Source organism: Heterodontus francisci, chromosome 26 (assembly GCF_036365525.1).
Source record: "Heterodontus francisci isolate sHetFra1 chromosome 26, sHetFra1.hap1, whole genome shotgun sequence".
NCBI lineage: Eukaryota > Metazoa > Chordata > Chondrichthyes > Heterodontiformes > Heterodontidae > Heterodontus > Heterodontus francisci.
The window spans coordinates 10367251-10388852 of record NC_090396.1 but is presented as its reverse complement, the minus strand read 5'-3'; the positions used below and the strand labels follow the sequence as shown (position 1 = coordinate 10388852).

General features: G+C 44.7%; 1 protein-coding gene across 4 annotated transcripts in view; it reads right to left on the bottom strand.

The window, feature by feature from the left end:
* Positions 1–21602, bottom strand: part of mycbpap (mycbp associated protein) — a 330021-nt gene that overhangs the window by 262884 nt on the left and 45535 nt on the right. The gene's annotated exons all lie outside the window — the stretch shown is intronic.

Genomic DNA, 21602 nt, shown 5'->3' with positions numbered 1-21602 from the left:
AACAGAAACCTAATCCAAGAATTCCAAGTTCTAATAACACTCTGTAGAAAACAACTTCTAGTTATATAGTGCCTTTAATGTAATAAACCATCCCAAGACACTTATCAAATACAATTTGACACTGAGCAATATAAGGCACATTAGGACAGGTGGTCAGAAGAGGTAAATGAAGTGGCCCTTTAAGGCTTTTCTTAAGGGAAGAGAGGTGGAGAGCTAGAGAGATTTAGGGAGGGAATTCCAGAGCTTAGGGACCAGTTGAAGGCATAGCTGCCAATGATGGTGTTGCCAATGGGAATGTGCAAGAGGCCAAAACTGGAACAGCAGAGAGATTTTGGAGGGTTAGGGCCGCAAGAGATTTGAGACAGGGAGGGTTGAGGCTATCAAGGTATTTGAAAACAAGGATAAGAATTTAAAAACTGAGATGTTGCTGGACCTTGGTATGTAGGTCAGCAAGCAAATGGGGTGATGGGGTAAACAAGACTTGGTGCAATTTAGGATAAGAGTTTTGGATCAGCTTGGTTTTTTTATTCGTTTTTGGGATGTGGACATGGCTGACTATGCCACCATTTATTGCCCTTCCCTAATTACCCTTGAACTGCAGGGTGAAAGATGGAGGCTGGCCAGGACAGCATCGGAATAGTCAAGTCTAGAAGTGACAAAGGCATGGATGAGGTATTCAACAGCTTATGAGCCGAGGGATGGGCAGGCTCTGGTGATGTTAGAGGTGGAAATAGGCAAACTTGGTGATGAAGTGGATATGTGGTTGGAAGCTCATCTCAATGTCAAACATCTCACCAAGGTTGTGAACTGTACAGTTCAGCCTCACAGTTGCCTGGGAGAGGGATGAAATCAGTGGCTAGGGAACTGAGTTTCTGGCAGGACAAGGGACATAGTTTCTGTCTTCCCAATATTTAGCTGGAGGAAATTTCTACTCATCCAGCATGAAATGTTGGACAAGCTGTGACAAATCAGGCAGTGGAGAGATCAGAGGTAGAACTGAGTCATCAGCATACATGCGTAAACTGATGTATTTTTGGATGATATTCCTGAGGATTGAGCCTTTGGCTCTATTCATCATGGCATTTCTGCGCAATCATACCATCACCAGCGCCATTACTCTTTCAACCTGGTCAGTCCTCCTTGTACCACCCTTATCTCTGCTCCCTTATGTCCAAGGAATACAGACTCATGATCATCAGCTCGTGATCATCATTTCCGGCTTTCCGGTATCATCCTGAATGCAAAGATAACCCAGGCTTTTTCTTTTCCACTTTTTTTTAAACCCCTTTCCCCCCCCCAACAATCACTCCCCCCCCCACCACTCCCCCACCCCCCCCCCCCACCAAACCCTGTCTCCTATCATCACCTCCAACATGTGAGAGAGCTCATGGACTTCTTGTCACTAAGATTGAGCCCATCCGTTCAGCTGCCTCTGCTTCTGCCCTCCATGTCACAAGCTCAGGGGGCCAAACTTTCGCCAAGGTTGCCGTTGCCATAGCCCTGAACTTGGATCTTACTCTAGTTTCTCTCCTCTCTTCCCTCATACTCACTTCAAGCTCATCTCGTTCATGGGACCCACTTCCTGCTCCCTTGAGCTTACTCCCAAACTGCTGGCTACCCAACTTCCCTTCCTGGTTCCCATGTTAGCTGATATTGTTAACTGTTTATTCTCCTCAAATACTGTCCTCCTGCCCTTCAAATTTGTTGTCATCACCTGCCTCCTCACAAAACTTATCCTTGACCCCTGTGCACTTGCAAACTACTCAAAGTGCAATCTCCAACCTCCCTTTCTTCAAAGTGTCACATTCCAAATCTTTCCATGTCTGAACGGTTTCCGTCCTGCTGCATGATTGAATCGGTCCTTATCAAAGTCATCATGACATCCGGTGTGACAGACCATGTTGTCACACACATTGCAGGTGCAATGACAAAGCATCCACGGAGTAACTCTGCAGAATTGTACAAAAAGAAGCTTTGTCTTTTTAAAACAAACCTTTATTTTTAAAAAATGAACGGTCCAAAATGGCCACCGGAGAGAAGGAGATTAACTTTTGTGTATTCAAATAGTCTGACAAAGGCACAGAACAAATCTTCAAGGCCAAAAGGTGTTAATGAAACCCATTTCACACCTATCCAAAAAACATTCCAGAATTTGGGTGGCACAGTGGCGCAGTGGTTAGCACCGCAGCCTCACAACTCCAGCGACCCAGGTTTGATTCTGGGTGCTGCCTGTGTAGAGTTTGCAAATTCTCCCTGTGACTGTGTGGGTTTTTTCCGGGTGCTCCGGTTTCCTCCTACAGCCAAAGACTTGCAGGTTGATAGGTAAATTGGCCATTATAAATTGCCCCTAGTATAGGTAGGGGGATATGGTAGGAGTATGGGATTAGTATAAATGGCTGGTTGATGGTCGGCACAGACTCGGTGGGCCGAAGGGTCTGTTTCAGTGCTGTATCTCTAAATAAATAAACTGAATGTCTTCATCTAAAACAAAGGAGTGAAGTAGCCACGTCTTGGGCCATTGTGCAACCACCATGGGTAAGAAACCAGAATGTCTCCTAATGAGAACGCTGCCATTCCAGAAAGCACATGCCTTGCTGGAAAAATTATAACATCTACATTATACAGCAGAGAGAGCTAGGAATAACCCACCAATTTCAACAGAACCTTCAAGAGAGAACCTTCAATCACCATGGGCCTATATCTATCTGGACTTTGAATCTCAAACGAATTCAATAGGTTTATTGTAACTCTCCTCCCCCACAAAAAAACACCTACCTCTTTCCCTCCATATATTTCTTCTTGTGTGTGTGCAAACGAATGTGTGAGTGAATGAGGTTGCGACAATTTTGGGATAAGACATAGCAATCAATAAACAAATTACTTTGTTTTTAAAACGTACAGGAAAACCTGTCGCTGTTTATTTGAAAAAATAAAATACCAAGGGGTTAAACTCTAATACAAATACACTTGCTGTGATCAGATGGGGTGTTGAACAGTGGGAACCACCCACGTCACACCACGTGGCCATAACAAATTGGGGGCTTGAAGCCAGTATCTGAACTTCCAGACAAATAAGAGATTTGGAAAACAGGAGGAAAATTGACGTCTAAAATTGTGGGAAAATAAACAGGTTTTCTTGTATCCTTCTGTTTTTTTCTTGATGGTGCTAGAAACAAAACAATTGGCCACACTTAATGCTAAGGAGTTTGTAGAGCAGGGAGATAGATCCCATGATAAGTAAAACAAATTAAGTGTTGAATATTTCAAAAGCTTAGCTACAGGGGTGGGAGTCAGTTTCAGACAAAAAGCAAAGAAACCTGAACTGGTGAAAGTCAAGCTAACCATTTTAAACATACCCCTGAACTAGAAGAAGAAATCCTACAATCAGAGTCTGAAAAAATAACTTTAGCTAGAATCCAGTTAAGAAGAGCTGCAATTTCAAAAGGAAGAAAGGGAGTTTCAGAAGGAAAAAAAGAGGAAAGCGAGATGCAAAGAGAGGAAGCAGCAAGAAGGTTTGAGTTACAGAGACTGCAAATTCAAAATGAAAATGCTGCGAGCACACAAACCTTATCCCCAATTCAGAGCAAAACTTTGATGTGCTGAGACACTCAAGACTAGTGCAAAATTTAATGAGCAGGAGCTTGTGTCATATTTTACCTCATTTGAGAAAATAGCTACCAGGCTTAAATGGCCAAAAGAAATTCGGATTCTGCCAGGCGAGTTCGTGGGTCGGGCTCATGAAGCTTTTCCCCTGTTATCAGAAGAAAGTTCCTCTGATTATGAGCAAATTAAAACTGAAATTCTAAATGCATGAGAGCTGATACCGCAAGCATATAGGCAGAAATTCAGACACACCCGGAAAAGACCCACACAGACTGAACTTGAATTTAAAAAAAACAAACATATGGCTTTCGATCGCTGGATACGATCTCTCAAGCTCGAACTGTCATATGAAAATGAGAGAAATGATTGTTGCTGAAAGAATTTAAAACTAGCATCCCAAGTAGCATAAGGACCCACATTGAAGAACAAAGAGTCACAAGAGTAAGGAAGCTGCAAACAAATGGCCGATGATTACGAATTAATACATAAATCCCTAACTCTGAATAAATTTGGGTCTAGCGGCTCGGATAATCTAGGGAGAGACAGCAGGAATGCAGAGGAAGCAGAAATGGACTCGAGAGAAAAGGAGAGCAGGGAAGGAAAACCAGAGCAGTCACCAACTTTTAAAAGGAACCCCGAGGATAAACCAGTAGGGCCCTGCGGACATGTCCAGTGTGGCAAATCTGGGCATGTCCAGGCCAATTGTTGGTATGCCAAAAAACCAGCTGGAGGTGCTGCAGTCAAGCCTGTGTTTTTGGCTTTGAAGGTTATAAGCCTGTGTTCTAATAACACAAGGGCAGAGCACATATCAGAACTTTTTGCACAAAGGAAAAATGACTGCTTTTGTGTCCCTGGCACCAGACAAAGAGATAACCATCCTCAGGGATACCGACTGTTCTCAAACCCTACTGGCAGCCAAACTGACAGAAATGTCACTGGAAAACAGAATAAATACCACAGTATTAGTACAAGGGCTTACCGGTAAATTCTTGAAGGTTCCCTTCGTTAAAATTTACCTACAGAGTAATTTGGTCACGGGGCAGTAACAGTTGGAATCATTCAGAGTTTACCCATGCAAGGGGTAGACCTATTGCTAGGCAAAGACTTGGCAGAAAGCACAGTATTGTACCCAGAGGGCCCAGAGCAGTCCATGGAGACTGGAGAAACTAAGGGGAGAAAGCAACTCTGTACAACTGCAGAGGGCTGGGGAAGTTCCAAAAATCCCACAGGGGCGATATGTGGCATAATGAGTACTCGTAATTTTGTCACTGTCTGATGATGACTTGCTGGAAACTGGTAATTTTGGCATCAGTCTTTGGTAGACTCTGAGCAATCTTGGTCTTCTGCTGCAACTAGGCATTTTTGATCCATCAGGTGGCTCCACCAACTAGTTGTTGCTCTGAAATCTTTGCTCGACTCAGGGTTTGATTTAGCCCACTTAAGTGCATATATATGCATTGCATTTCTGGTGAAGATGTAACCATTCTGACGATTGTTGAGGACCTATTCCGATATTTGCTTCTCAAGATCAGGTCAGTAACTGGCCCTTGTTCTCATGGTGCATTTGGTCTTGGGCATCATCTTCAGGGCGGAGGGGCAGATTCCTTCTTCTGTTTTCGTACCAGTTTTTCACTAACACCAAATTCTCTTGCTGCAGCACAGTTACTTGACAAGTTAGCAAATGCTACGACTTTTAGTTTGAAACCAGCTTCCTACTTCATTCGTTTTGCTGGAGGACGCATTTCCCTTTGTTCACCACGCGGGGTCTGCTCTGTGTGACCGTGTCTTAAACTCTCTCAAATATGCACAGCATAGCCCATATCACCTGCTTGATCCCTTGTGTCCAGTTATAAGGTAAGTAAAGCATGCACTTGTGGGATGAAAAATTGAGGCTATTAATGCGAGCATGGCATGTCGCGGCAGCAAAGGGGGTCGACTTATATGCCGAGTCTATGCAAAAACATGATTTTTAGGACCAGAAAAATGGGGTCCTCTTATACACGTGTGCTACAATCTATGGTATTCCTCTTCATCCTTCTCAACCTGCCTTCAGCTTTCTACACTGACCACACCATCTTCCTCCAACACCTTTCCTCCATCATCCAGCTGTGTGTGTCTGCCCCTTTCTGGTTCCATTTTTATCTATCCAGTAATAGCCAGGGAATTACTTGCAATGGCCTCTCTTCCCACTCCTGTGTTGTTACCTCTGTGGTTCCCCCAACGATCTATCCCTCTATTTCATATCTACATGCTGTCCATCAAGAGGAAGAATACAAATGCAAAATACTGCGGAAGCTGGAAATCAAATAAAAACAGGAAATGCTGGAAAGATTTGGCAGCTGTGGCGAGAGAGAAACATAGTTTCTTTGTGATTTTTACAAATGACTTGGATGAGGAAGTGGAAGGCTGGGTTAGCAAGTTTGCCGATGACACGAAGGTTGCTGGAGTTGTGGATAGTGTGGAAGGCTGTTGTAGGTTGCAACGGGACATTGACAGGATGCACAGCTGGGCTGAGAAGTGGCAGAGGGAGTTCAACCTGGAAAAATGTGAAGTGATTCATTTTGGAAGGTCGAATTTTAATGCAGAATACAGGCTTAAAGACAGGATTCTTGGTAGTGTACAGAGGAACAGAGGGATCTTGAGGTCCATGTCCATAGATCGCTCACAAAGTTGCCACCCAAGTTGATAGGGTTGTTAAGAAAGCGTATGGTGTGTTGGCTTTCATTAACAGGGGGATTGAGTTTAAGAGCCGCGAGGTTATGCTGCAGCTCTATAAAGCCCCGGTTGGACCACACTTGGAATATTGTGTTCCGTTCTGGTCGCCTCATTATAGGAAGGATGTGGAAGCTTTAGAGATGGTGCAGAGGAGATTTACCAGGATGCTGCCTGGACTGGAGGGCATGTCTTACGAAGAAAGGTTGAGGGAGCTAGGGCTTTTCTCATTGGAGCGAAGAAGGATGAGAGGTGACTTGATAGAGGGGTACAAGATGATGAGAGGCATAGATAGAGTGGATAGCCAGAGACTTTTTCCCAGGGTGGCATAATTTTAAGGTGATTGGAGGAAGGTTTCAGGGAGATGTCAGAGGTAGGTTCTTTACACAGAGAGTGGTGGGTGCATGGAATGCACTGCCAGCGGTGGTAGTAGAAGCAGATACATTAGGGACATTTAAGCGACTCTTGGATAGGTACATGGATGATGGTAGTATGAAGGGTATGTAGGTAGTTTGATCCTAGAGTAGGTTAAAGGTTCGGCACAACATCGTGGGCCGAAGGGCCTGTACTGTGCTGTACTGTTTTATGTTCTATTTAATCTGATGGAAGGTTATTGACCAGTGTCAGCAGTGGGAGACAGTTAACAAGGATCTAAAGAGGGTTCAGAATAAATATTGTCTCACAAAGAAAGGGTGAGACTCAAGTCTAGAACCCCCTGGATACCAAAGAACAGATTAGGATAAATTAAAGAAAATGTATGTCAGATGCCAAGATCTCAATACTGCAGAAAGCCTGTAGGAGCATAGAAAGTGCAGGGGTGAAATTAAAAAGGAAATTAGGAAAGCAAAGAGGGTATGACAAAATATCGGCAACTAAAAATAAGAAAAACCCAAAGATGTTTTATAAATACTTAACGAGCAAGAGGATAACTGAGGAAAGAGTAGGACCAATTAGAGACCAAAAAGGTAATGTTTTTTAAAAATTAATTCGTGGAATGTGAGCATCGCTGGCTAGGCCAGCATTTATTGCCCATCGTTAATTGCCTTTGAGAAGGTAGTGGTGAGCTGCCTTCCTGAACCGTTGCAGTCTATGTGGTGTAGGTACACCCACAGTGCTGTCCGGGAGGGAGTTACAGGATTTTGACCCAGTGACAGTGAAAGAACTACGATATAGTTCAAAGTTTCCTCTTGAGAGAATCTAGAACTAGGGGTCACTGTTTAAAAATAAGGGGTCATCCATTTAAGACAGAGGTGAGGACATATTTTTTCTCTCAAAGGGTCGTGAGTCTTTGGAACTCTCCTCAAAAGGCAGTGGAAGAAGAGTCTTTGAATATTTTTAAGGCACAGGTAGATAGATTTTTGATAAGCAAGGGGGTGAAAGGTTATCAGAGGTAGGCAGAAATGTGGAGTTGAGGTTACAGTCAGATCAGCCATGATCTTGTTGAATGGCGAAGCAGGCTCGAGGAACCGAGTGGCCGACTCCTGCTCCTAATTCATATGGTCATATCTAAGTCAGGGTGGTGTGTGACCTGGAGGGGAATGTTCCCATGTGTATGCTACCCTTATTCTTCTAGGTGGAAGAGGTTGTGTGTTTGCAAGACGCTGTTGAAGGAACCTTGGACAGTTGCTACAACGCATCTTGTAGATGGCACACACTGCTGCCACAGTGCGCCGGTGATGAAGGGAGTGAGTCTTTATTTAAGGTGGTGGATGGGGTGCTGATCAAACTTTGTCTTATGGTGTCGAGTCTCCCGAGTGGTATTGGACCTGCAGTCATCTAGCCAAGTGCAGAGTATTCCATCACACTCCTGACCTATGCCTTATAGATGGCAGACAGGCGTTGGGGAGTCAGGAGATGATCCACTTGCCGCAGAGATTCCCAGACTCTGACCTGTTCTTGTAACCACAGTATTTATATGGCTGTTCCAGTTAAGTTTCTATTCAATGGTGATTTCCCCAGAATATTGATGGTGGGGATTCAGCAATAGGGATATGGTTAAATTCTGTCTTGTTGGAGGCACAGTGGCGCAGTGGTTAGCACCGCAGCCTCACAGCTCCAGCGACCCAGGTTCAATTCTGGGTACTGCCTGTGTGGAGTTTGCAAGGGGCGGCACAGTGGCTAGCACCGCAGCCTCACAGCTCCAGCGACCCAGGTTCAATTCTGGGTACTGCCTGTGTGGAGTTTGCAAGTTCTCCCTGTGTCTGCGTGGGTTTTCTCCGGGTGCTCCGGTTTCCTCCCACATGCCAAAGACTTGTTGGTTGATAGGTTAATTGGCCATTATAAATTGCCCCTAGTATAGGTAGGTGGTAGGGAAATATAGGGACAGGTAGGGATGTGGTAGGAATATGGAATTAGTGTAGGATTAGTATAAATGGGTGGTTGATGGTCGGCACAGACTCGGTGGGCCGAAGGGCCTGTTTCAGTGCTGTATCTCTAAACAATCATTGCCTTGCACTTGTGTGGCGCGAATGTTACATGTCATTTACCAGCCCAAACCTGAATGTTGTCCAGGTATTACTGCATGTGGGCATGGACTGGTTCAATATCTGAAGAGTTGTGAATGGTACTGAACTACAACCATCAGTGAACAGCCCCACTTCTGATCTTATGTTGGAGGAAAAGTCATTGAAGCAGCTGAAGATGGTAAGGCTTAGGCCAACACCTTGGAGAAATCCTGCAGCCATGACCTGGGGCTGAGATGATTAACCTCCAACAAGCACAACCACCTTCCCTTGTGCTAGGTATGACTCCAATCAGTTGAGTGTTTCCCCCGATTCCCATTGTCTTCAATTTTGTTAAGGCTCCTTGATGCCATACTCACTCAAATGCTGCCTTGATGTCAAGGGCAATTACCCTCACCTCTGAAATTCAGCTCTTTTGTCCATATTTGGACAAAGGCTGGATTGTCTGTCTGGAGTCGTGGCCCCCTGTGGAACCCAAATTGAGCATCGGTGAGCAGGTTAATGCTGACTAAGTGCTGCTTGATAGCACTATGACACCTTCCATCACTTTGAGAGTAGACTGATAGGACTGTAATTGGCCAGATTGGATTTATCCTGCTTTTTGTGAACAGGATATACCTGGGCAATTTTCCACATTGTCAGGTAGACGCCAGTGTTGTAGCTGGACGAGAACAGCTTGGACAGGGTCACGGCTAGTTCTGCAGCACAAGTCTTCAGTCCTACAGCCAGAATGTTGTCAGGACCCATAGCCTTTGCTGTAGCCAGTGCCTTCAGCTGTTTCTTGATATCCTAGAGTCAATCAAAGTAGCTAAAGCCTGGCATTGGTGAAGCTGGGGACTTCTGGATGAGGCACAAGATGTGGGAATGGTTCTTAATGAATATTTTGTCTCCGTTTTCACAAAAGAAAGGAACAAAGCAGACTTTGTACTTAGAGGAGGAGTGTAATGTATTGAATGGAATAAACAAAGTGTGGGAGGAATTAAGGTTTTTAACATTCTTGTAAGTGAGTCAAGTACAGTCCACATGGATTTGTTAAAGGAAGGTTGTGTCTGACAAACTTGATTGAATTTTTTGAGTAACTAACAAGGCGGGCTGACGATGATGGTAGCATATTTGAGGTAGTCTATATGGATTTTAACAAGGCACATTGATCAGTAAATTAAAAGCTCACAGAAGCCAAGGAAAAGTGGCAAGTTGGATCCAAAATTGGCATAGTTGCAAAAAGCAAAGGGTTATGGCTGAGGGGTGTTTTTGTAACTGGAGGGCTGTTTCACAGGGCTCAGTACTGGGTCCCTTGCTGTTTATAGTGCGTGTATATATGTAAATATATATATGATTTAGATTTTATTGAAGAGAGCAAATTTAAGAAGTTTGCAGATGATACGAAAATTGGCCATGCGGTTAATAGTGAAGAAGAAATCTGTAGACTGCAGGAAGATATTAATGAGTCAGGTGGGCAGAAAAATGGCATTCAATCCAGGGAAGCATGAAATAATGCATTTCACGAGGTCAAACAAGGCAAGGGAATAGACAATAAGTGATATGATACTGAGAAGTGTAGAGGAACACAGGGACCTTGGAGTGCATGTCTGCAGATCCCTGAAAGTCGCAGGACAGATAGATAATGTGGTCAAGAAGGCATATGGAATACTTTCCTTTATTGGCAGAGGCCTAGAGTATAGAAAGAGAGAGTTCATACTTGAACTACTAAAACATTAGTTTGACCGCAGCTAGAGTACGACATACAGTCTGGTCACTGCATTGCAGGAAGATGTGAGCCACACTAGAGAGGGGGTACAGAAAAGACTTACAAATATTCTACAAGGAATGGAGAATTTTAGGTATGAGGAAAGATTGGATAGGCTTGTGTTGCTTTCTTAGGAACACAGGAAGCTAAGGGAGATTTAATTGAGGTGTATAAAATTATGAGGGGCTTAGAGTGGATAGGAATTATCTAATTCCATTAGCAGAGAGGTCAATAAGCAGGAGGCATAGATTTAAAGTAATTCATGGAAGAATTAGAGGGAAACTGAGATGTTTTCATTCAGAGGGAGGTTGGTGTCTGAAACTCATTGCCTGAATGGGTGGTAGAGGCAGAGTCCCTCATCACATTTATTTAACAATTAGATACACACTTGAGGTGTGTGAGTTATTTGAGGGTACAGGTGATGACAACAGATTTGAAGTAGAGGGGGATAGTATCTAAGGAGAGGGAAACAATAGCAACATCAGCTAATAATGGGGCCATAGTGCAAAATAAAACTAAGATGACTAACAATGTTAAAAAGACAAGTCTAAAGGCATTGTGTCTTAATGAGCGGCGTGTTCACAATAAGGTAGATGAATTAACAGCGCAAATAGATATAAACGGTTATGATATAGTTGCGCTTACGGAGACATGGCTGCAGGGTCAGCAACGATGGGAACTGAACATCCAGGGGTATTCAATATTTAGGAAGTACAGGCAAAAAGGTAAAGGAGGTGGGGTAGCGTTGTTAGTAAAGGAGGAAATCACTGCAATAGTGAGGAAGGATAATGACTTGGAAAATCATGATGTGGAATCTGTATAGAAATATCAAGGGGCAGAAAATGTTGTTGGGGGTTGTCTATAGGCCCTCAAACAGTAGTTGAGATGTAAGGGATGGCATTAAACAAGAAATTAGAGATGCATGCAACAAGGGTACAAGTGTAATCATGGGTGACTTTAATCTACATCTTGATTGGTCAAACCAAATTACCAATAATACAGTGGTGGAGGATTTCCTGGAGTGTGTACGTGACAGTTTTTTTAGACCAATACGTTAGGGAACCAACTAGAGAACAGGCTATTCTAGACTGGGAATTGTGCAATGACAAAGGATTAATTAACAATCCTGATGTGCGGGGTCCCTTGGGGAGGAGCGACCATAACATGATAGAATTCTTCATTAAGGTGGAGAGTGAAGTCGTTGAATCTAAAACTAGGGTCCTGAATCTAAATAAAGGAAACTATGAAGGTATGAGGCGTGAGTTGACTTTGGTAGATTGGGGAACTTTACTAAAAGTTGATGGTAGATAGGCAATGGATAATATTTAAAGAATGTGTGCATGAATTATAACAATTATTCATTCCTGTCTGGTGCAAAAATAAAACCAGAAAGGTGGCTCAACCGTGGCTTACAAAAGAAATTAGAGATAGCATTAGATCCAAAGAGGAGGCAAAATTGCCAGAAAGAACAGCAAACCTGAGGATTGGGTGCAGTTTAGAATTCAGCAAAGGAGGACAAAGAGGCTGATTAAGCGGGGGAAAGTATGAGAGTAAACTTGCGGGGAACATAAAAACTGACTGTAAAAGCTTCTATAAATAGGTGAAGAGAAAAATATTAGTGAAGACAAATGTAGGTCCCTTACAGTCAGAAACAGGGGAAATTATAATGGGGAACAAAGAAATGACAATTAAACACATACTTTGGCTCTGTCTTCACAAAGGAGGACACAAATAACCTCCCAGAAATGTTAGGGAACCAAGGGTCTAATAAGAGGGAGGAACTGAAGGAAATCAGTACTAGTAAAAAAAAATAGTGCTAGGGAAATTAATGGGGTTAAAGGCTGACAAATCCCCAGGCCTGATACTCTACATCCCAGAGTACTAAAGGAAGTGGCCCTGGATCTAGTGGATGCATTGGTGGTCAACTTCCAAAATTCTATGGACTCCGGAGGAGTTCCTACAGATTGGAGAGTGGCAAATGTAACCCCACTATTTAAAAAAGGAGGGAGAGAAAAAACGGAATTACAGACCAGTTAGCCTTACATCAGTAGTGGGGAAAATGCTGGAGTCGATTATAAAGGATGTGATAGCAGAACACCTGGAAAGCATAAACGGGATTGGACAAAGTCAGCATAGGATTACGAAAGGAAAATCATGCTTAACAAAACTGCTGGAGTTTTTGAGGATGTAACTAGTAGAGAACCAGTAGATGTGGTGTATTTGAATTTTCAGAAAACTTTTGATAAGGTCCAACATAAGAGGTTAGTGTGCAAAATTAAAGCACATAGGATTGGGGTAATATACTGGCATGGATTATGGATTGAGAATTGGTTGACAGATAGGATACAGAGAGTAGGAATAAACGGATCTTTTTTCTGGGTAGCAGGCAGTGACTAGTAGGGTACTACAGGGATCAGTGCTTGGGCCCCAGCTATTTACAATATACATTAATGACTTGAGTGAGAGAACGAAATGTAACATTTCCAAGTTTGTAGACGACACAAAGCTGGGGGGTGGGGGGGGGGGGGGCGCGGGCAGAGAAATGTGAGCTGTGAAGAGGATGCAAGGAGACTCCAATGTGATTTCGACAAGTTGGGTGAGTGGGCAAATGCATGGCAATGCAGTATAATGTGGATAAATGTGAGGTTATCCACTTTGGTTGTAAAAACAGAAAGGTAGGTAATTATCTGAATGGTGATAGATTGGTAAAGGGGAGGTCCAACGAGACCTGAGTGTTCTTGTACACCAGTCACTGAAAGCAAGCATTCAGGTGCAGCAAGCAGTTAGGAAAGTTAATGGTACGTTGGTCTTCATTGCAAGAGGATTTGAGTACAGGAGCAAGGATGTCTTACTGAAGTTATACAGGGCCTTGGTGAGACCACATCTGGAGTACTGTGTGCAATTCTGGTCTCCTTATATGAGGAAGGATGTTCTTGCCATGGGGGGAGCGCAAAGAAGATGTACTAGGCTGATTCCTGAGATGGCAGCACTGATGTATTTATTTGTTTTATTTATTTATTTAGAGATACAGCACTGAAACAGGCCCTTCGGCCCACCGAGTCTGTGCCGACCATCAACTACCCATTTATAGTAATCCTACATTAATCCCATATTCCTACCACATCCCCACAATTCCCCTACCACCTACCTATACTAGGGGCAATTTATAATGGCCAATTTACCTATCAACCTGCAAGTCTTTGGCTGTGGGAGGAACCCAGAGCACCCGGCGAGAACCCACGCGGTCACAGGGAGAACTCGCAAACTCCGCACAGGCAGTACCCAGAATTGAACCCGGGTCGCTGGAGCTGTGAGGCTGCGGTGCTAACCACTGTGCCGAGAAATTGGGTTAACTAGGCCTATATTCACGAGAGTTTAGAAAAATGAGAGGGGATCTCATGGAAACCTATAAAATTCTAACAGGACTAGACAGGCTATATGCAGGGAGGATGTTCCCAAAGGCTGGGGAGTCCAGAACCAGGGGTCATAGTCTCGGGATATGGGATATGCCATTTAGAACACAGATGAGAAGAACCTTCTTCACTCAGAGGGTGGTGAACCTGTGGAATTCTCTACTGCAGAAGGCAGTGGAAGCCAAGTCATTAAATATATTCAAGAAGGACATAGATGTATTTCTTAATGCCAAGGGATATGGGGAGAAAGCGGGAGCAGAGTATTGAACTAGATGATCAGCCATGATCTTTTTTGAATGGTGGAGCAGGCCCGAAGGGCCTACTCCTGCTCCTATTTTCTATGTTTCTATATGTGGGCCAGGAAAGGGAGTTGGATCATCAGCAGTTTAGTGAGAATAGGGTCTAGGGAGCAGGAGGTGGGTCTCATGGACAAGATGAGCTTGGAGACAGCATGAGGACAGGTAAGAGAGAAACTAGAGAAAGAAGTGTTCAGGGGAGGGGAAAACCTTTGTGGAAATTTTGCCCAGTGTCCTGGGAAAGGGAGAGAAGCAGCAGAAGCAGTTGAATGGTCTCAATCTTCGCCATAAAGAACTCCACAAGCTCCTTGAACTAGTTGGCGAAGGGGACGATGGAGGAGACAGGGTTTAAGAAGATGACTTTTAGTGATGAACAGAAGCCGTAAGTTATCGCTGCATTCCACGATGATCCTGGAATAGTGAGCAGTTTTGGCAGAAAAAAGTAGAATCCAATAGGGCTTTATGTGGTCCAGCCAGAACTGCCATTGAGTGGTTAAATCAATAATCCACTATAGATATTCAAGTCTGAGCCATTGGCCTTTAGGGATCAGAGATGAGGGCTGTACAAGGGAAACAACTGGGGTAAGAGAGGGTAATGGTTTTAATGGGTCGAGGGCATGAAAAATGGAGATGAAGGTGCTATTAAGCAGATTGGTAGCTGCAGAAATGCCATGGTAAATGCAGGGCCAAAGGTTAGACAGTTGTGAATGCAGCTGTAAAATATTTCTTCAAAGTTCTTCTTTCACTATTCTAATGATAATCCTTAGTCTATCCTGGTTGCTAACCAGTGGAAATCCTTCAACCAACATCTCTGAAATGGATTATCCAGTCATGTATCTCATTGCTGTTCATGGATTTTTATTTATTTATTCATGGAATGCAGGTGTGCAGGCAAGGCCAGCATTTATTGCCCATCCTTAGTTGCCTTGAGAAGTGGTGAGCTGCCTTCTTGAGTCACTGCAGTCCATGTGGTGTAGGTACTCCCACACTGATTTATGGAGGAAGTTTCAGGATTTTGACCCATCCATGATGAAGGAATGGCAATATAGTTCCCAGTCAGGATGGTGTGTGACTTGGAGGGGAACCTCCAGATGGTGGTATTCCCATGCATTTGCTGTCCTTGTCCTTCTAGGTGGAAGAGGAAGCGGGTTTGGAAGGTGCTGTCGAAGGAGCCTTGGCAAGTTGCTGCAGTGCATCTTGTAGTTTGTTGTTACGACCAGGTGAGGAAGGGTCTCAGGCTCCCCTTTCGCCCCTTCTCTGGTTTAACTGCAACAGGGTTTATTCTTTTTTAACACAGTGATTAAACTTACCACCTCAGTGAGCGCTTGCTCCTATTCCTCTAATATATTTGTCAAAGAACCAATCAGCCAGGTTTTCTTAAGCTTAAACAAGAAAGATGTAAGTTTATTACCCTGTCACTCTAAACCGGTTAAAGTTACTAAAATACGCTACACATCCATGCTCACATTCACACGAGACACACACGCTCAAATAGATTACAGAGGGAAAACAGAGTTGTGTGGTTGGAGTAGAGACTGAAATAAATGGAATTTAAATACTGTTCATCAATCCCAGAGTCCTCAGTTGAAATTGTGGGCCTGAAGTACTTGCTGGGCCACGTGCACAGTTGCAGACTTGCTTCTCAGGATCCGGAAGACAGAAGAGGGGGCTTTGACCCTTATATCCGAGTTGTTGATTGGATGGGGTGGTCTGTAGATTTGGCTTTACCAACTGCAGCTGAGGCTTCTCTGGATCTTTACTGGAGAGAGAGAGAGACAGAGACAGCTGTTCCCTTGATGGCTTAGTTACTGCTCTGCCGTCTGAGTCACAACTCACAATCTCCCAGAGTTGCACAAGCAGTCACATGACATTACCACCTCTTTTGTGTTTTAGGTGAGGTTCTTGTGAAATTTTATCTGAAATTCAAGGCTCTCCCCTCAGGCTGTCCAGACATACTTGGTGCAGGGTTGGCTATTTCAAAGTCAACAGGTGTCAATGGCCCTTGACGACCGCATTGATAAGGCCATCTCAGGTAATTGAATCAGAGAGCACCCCATTGTTCTGGCTAGGTTGAGTCAATCATATTTGTCTCCAGTAATATAAAAGCAAAATACTGCGGATGTTGGAAATCTGAAACAAAAACAAGAAATGCTGGAGTCACTCAGCAGGTCTGGCAGCACCTGTGGAAAGAGAAGCAGAGTTAACGTTTCGGGTCAGTGACCGGTTCCGAAGAAGGGTCACTGACCCCAAACGTTAACTCTGCTTCTCTTTCCACAGATGCTGCCAGACCTGCTGAGTGACTCCAGCATTTCCTGTTTATGTTTGTCTCCAGTCTACTCTGTTGATGATTCATATGCAAATTAGTGTGGCCATCTTGGCTGCTAGCTGTTCTTTTTTAAAAAGTTATTTGTAACAATTTCCAGTAAAAGTCTCAGGCAAAGTTCCAAACAATGAAATTAATAGTTCCCATTTGGCGTGTGGGGCTTTCATAACATAGTACACAATGCTGCCACAGCGCACCGATGGTGGATGGAGTGCCAATCAAGTGGGCTGCTTTGTCCTGGATAGTGCCTAGCTTTTTGAGTGCTGTTGGAGCTGTACTCATCCTGGCAAGTGGCTAGGGTTCCATCACGTTCCTGACATACCTTTGTATATAGTAGAAAGACTTTGGAGAATAAAGTCACCTTGCTGCAGAATACTCAGCCTCTGACCTGCTCTTGTAGTAACAGTATTTATATGACAGGTCCAGATAAGTTTCTGATCAATGGTGACCACCAGGATGTTGATGGTGAGGGATTTGACAATGATAATGCCAATGAATATAAGGGGAGGTGGCCAGACTCTCTCATTGGAGATGATCATTGCCTAGGACTTGTGTGGCACAAATGTTACTTGCCATTTATCAGCCCAAAACTGAATGTTGTTCCAGAGACTGCTTCTATATCTGAGGAGTTGCGAATGGAACGAAACACTGCAATTATCGGCAAACATCCCCAATTCAGATGAAAGGAAGGTCATTGATGAAGCAGCTGGAGATGGTTGCCCTAAGGAACTCTTGCAGCAATGTCTTGGGGCTGAAATGATTAGCCTCCAATAACAATAAAAACAAGAACTTGCATCTATATCACACCTTTAACTGAATGAAACATCCCAAGATTCTCAAAGATTTCAGTTTTATGATGGCTCATTGATGCAACACTTGACCAAATGCTGCCTTGATGTCAAGAGAAGTCATTCTCACGTCACTTCTGGAATTCAGCATATTTGTCCATGTTTGGGCCAAGGCTGTAAGAGGTCTGGAGTCACTCAGTAATCAGTTTATTGCTGAGTGAATGCTCCTTGAAGTTCCTCATTTTAAAAAAAAATCATTTTATGGGGATGTGGGTGTCGCTGGCTAGGCCAGCATTTATTGCCCTTCACTAATTGCCCTTGAGAAGGTGGTGGTGACATGCCTACTTGAACCGCTGCAGTCCATGTTGGGTAGGTACACCCGCAGTGCTGTTAGGAAGGGAGTTCCAGGATTTTGAACCAGTGACAGTGAAGGAACAGCAATATATTTCCAAGTCAGGATGATGTGTGGCTTGGAGGGGAACTTGCAGGTGAGGTGGTGATGTTCCCATGCATCTGCTGCCCTTGTCCTTCCAGGTGGTAGAGGTCACAGTTTTGGAAGGTGCTGTCGAAGGAGCCTTGATGAGTTGCTGCAGTGCATCTTGTATATGGTACACACTGCTGTCACTGTGTGTCGATGGTGGAGGGAGTGACTGTTTGTGGATGGGGTGCCAATCAAGCGGGTTGCTTTGTCCTGGATGGTGTTGAGCTTCTTGAGTGTTGTTGGAGCTGCACCCATCCAGGCAAGTGGAGAGTATTCCATCACACTCCTGTCTTGTGCCTTGTAGATGGTGGACAGGCTTTGGGGAGTCAGGAGGTGAGTTACTCGCTGCAGGATTCCTAGTCTCTGACCTGCTCTTGTAGCCATGGTATTTATATGATGACTGCATTTCGGTTTCTGGCCGATGGTAACCCCCAGGATGTTGATAGTGGGGGATTCAGCAATCGCAATGTCAAGTAGAGCTGGTTAGATTCTCTCTTGTTGGAGATGGTCATTGCCTGGCACTTGTGTGGTACAAATGTTACTTGCCACTTATCAGCCTAAGCCTGGACATTGTCCAGGTCTTGCTGCATGTGTCCTGCAGACTGCTTCAGTATCTGAGGAGTCGCGAATGGTGCTGAACATTGTGCAATCATCAGCGAACATCCCCACTTCTGACCTTATGATTGAAGGAAGGCCATTGGTGAAGCAGCTGAAGATGGTTCGGCCTAGGACATGACCCTGAGGAACTCCTGCAGTGATGTCCTGGAGGCTGAGATGATTGACTGATGGGCAGTAATTGGCCGGGTTAGATTTGTCCTGCTTTTTGTGTACAGGACATACCTGGACAATTTTCCACTTTGCAGGGTAGATGCCAGTGTTGTAGCTGTACTGGAACAGCTTGGCTAGGGGCATGGCTAGTTCTGGAGCACAGGTCTTCAGTACTGTTGCCGGAATGTTGTCAGGATTTGCAGTGCCTTCAGTCGTTTCTTGATATTACCCGGAATGAATTGAATTGGCTGAAGTCTGGCATCTGTGATGCTGGGGACTTCAGGAGGAGGCCGAGATGGATCATTCACTCGGTACCTCTGGCTGAAGTTTGTTGCAAATGCTTCAGCCTTATCTTTCACACTGATGTGCTGGGCTCCCCCATCATTGAGGATGGAGATATTTATGGAGCCACTGCCTCCTGTTAGTTGTTCAATTGTCCACCACCATTCACGACTGGATGTGGCAGGACTGCAGAGCTTAAATCTGATCATGTGGTTGTGGGATTGCTTAACGCTGTCTATCGCATGCTGCTTACAATGTTTGGCTTGCAAGTGGTCCTGGGTTGTAGCTTCACCAGGTTGACACCTCACTGTGAGATATGCCTGGTGCTGTTCGTGGCATGCCCTCCTGCACTCTTCATTGAATCAGGATTGATCCCCTAGTTTGATGGTAATGTTAGAGTCGGGGAATAAGCCAGGCCATGTGGTTACAAATTGTGGTTGAGTACAATTCTGCTGCTGCTGATGGCCCACAGCGCCTCATGGATGCCCAATTTTGCATTGCCAGGTCTGTTTGAATCTATCCCATTTCGCACGGTGGTAGTACCACACAACACAATGGAGGGCATCCTCAATGTGAAGACAGGACGTTGTCTCCACAAGGACTGTGCGGTGATCACTCCTACCAATACTGTCATGGATCAATGTACCTGTGACAGGCAGATTGGTGAGGACAAGGTCAAGTATGTTTCCCCTCTTGCTGATTCCCTCACCACCTGCCGCAGACCCAGTCTGGCAGCTATGTCCTTTAGGACTCGGCCAGCTCTGCGCCCTTGCCACCTTCAGTGCTTCCTCCAAGTGGTGTTCAACATGGAGGAGTACTGATTCATCAGTGGGGGTGGGGGGGCACTAGGTTGTAATCAGTGGAAGGTCTTGTTGCTCATGTTTCACCTGATGCCAAGACACTTCATGGGGTCTGAAGTCGATGTTGAGAACTCCCAGGGCAACTCCCTCCCTACAGTAGACCACTGTGCTGCCAGCTCTGCTGAAAATGTCCTGCCGATGGGACAGGACATACCTGGGGATGGTGATGTCCTCATCTCTGGAACCATTCTCGTGAATCTTTTCTGTAATCTCTCCACTGCCCTCACATCTTTCCTAAAGTGCGGCACCCAGAACTGGACGCAATACTCCAGCTGAGGCTAAACTAGTGTCTGATACAAGTTCAATATAGCTTCCTTGCTCTTGCACTCTATGCCCATATTAATAAAGCTCAGGATATTGTATGTTTTATTAACCGCTCTCTCTACCTGTCCTGCCACTTTCAATGACTATGCACATATACACCCAGGTCCCTCTGCTCCTGCATCCCCTTTAGAATTGTACCCTTTATTTTATATTACTCTCTCCATGTTCTCCCCACCAAAATGAGACACTTCACATTTCTCTGCATTGAACTTCATCTGCCACATGTCTACCCATTCCATCAACTTGTCTATGTCCTTTTGGAGTTCTACACTATCCTCCTCACAGTTCACAATGCTTCCAAGTTTCATATCATCTGCAAACTTTGAAATTGTGCCCTGCAGGTTTAGGTCATTAACATATATATCAGCAAAAGCAAAGGCGCCAATACTGACCCCTGAGGAGCTCCACTGCAAACCTTCCTCCAGCCTGAAAAACATCAATTAGCCACTACTCTTTGTTTCCTGTCACTCCTAAGGGGAGGCGGTGGCGTAGTGGTATTATCACTGGACTAGTAGCCTAAAGACCCAGGGTATTGATCTGGAGACATGGGTTCGAATCCCACCACAGCAGAAGGTAGAATTTGAATCTAATTAATCAATCTGGAATTAAAAGCTAGTCTAATGACGGTCATGAAACCATTGTCGATTGTTGTAAAAACCCATCTGGTTCACTAATGTCCTTTAGGGAAGGAAATCTACTGTCCTTACCTGGTCTGGCCTACATGTGATGTGGTTATGTGATGTCATGCCCACAGCAATGTGGTTAACTCTTACATGCCCTCTGAAACGGCCTAGCAAGCCACTCAATTGTACCTAACCGCTATGAAGTCAATAAAAAGGAATGACACCGGACGGACCATCCGGCATCGACCTAGGCACCGGAAACGACAACGGCAAACCCAGCCCTGTCGACACTGCAAAGTCCTCCTTACTAACATCTGGGGGGTTGTGCCAAAGTTGGGAGAGCTGTCCCATAGACTAGTCAAGCAACAGCCTGACATAGTCATACTCACGGAATCATACCTTACAGACAATGTCCCAGACACTGCAATCACTATCCCTGGATATGTCCTGACCCAGCAGAGGTGGCGGCACCACAGTGGTCTACAGTAGGGAGGGAGTTGCCCTGGGAGTCCTCAACATCGACTCCGGACCCCACGAAGTCTCATGGCATCAGGTCAAACATGGGCCATGTAACCTCCTACTCATTACCACCTACTGCCTCCCTCAGCTGATGAATCAGTACTCCTCCATGTTGAACACCACTTGGAGGAAGCACTGAGGGTGGCAAGGGCACAAAATGTACTCTGGGTGGGGGACTTCAATGTCCATCACCAAGAGTGGCTCGGTAGCACCACTACTGACCAAGCTGGCCGAGTCCCAAAGGACATAGCTGCTAGACTGGGTATGCAGTAGGTGGTGGGAGAACCAACATGAGGGAAAATCATACTTGACCTTGTCCTCACCAATCTGCCTGACGCAGATGCTTCTGTCCATGACTGTATTGGTAGGAATGACCACCGCACAGTCCTTGTGGAGACAAA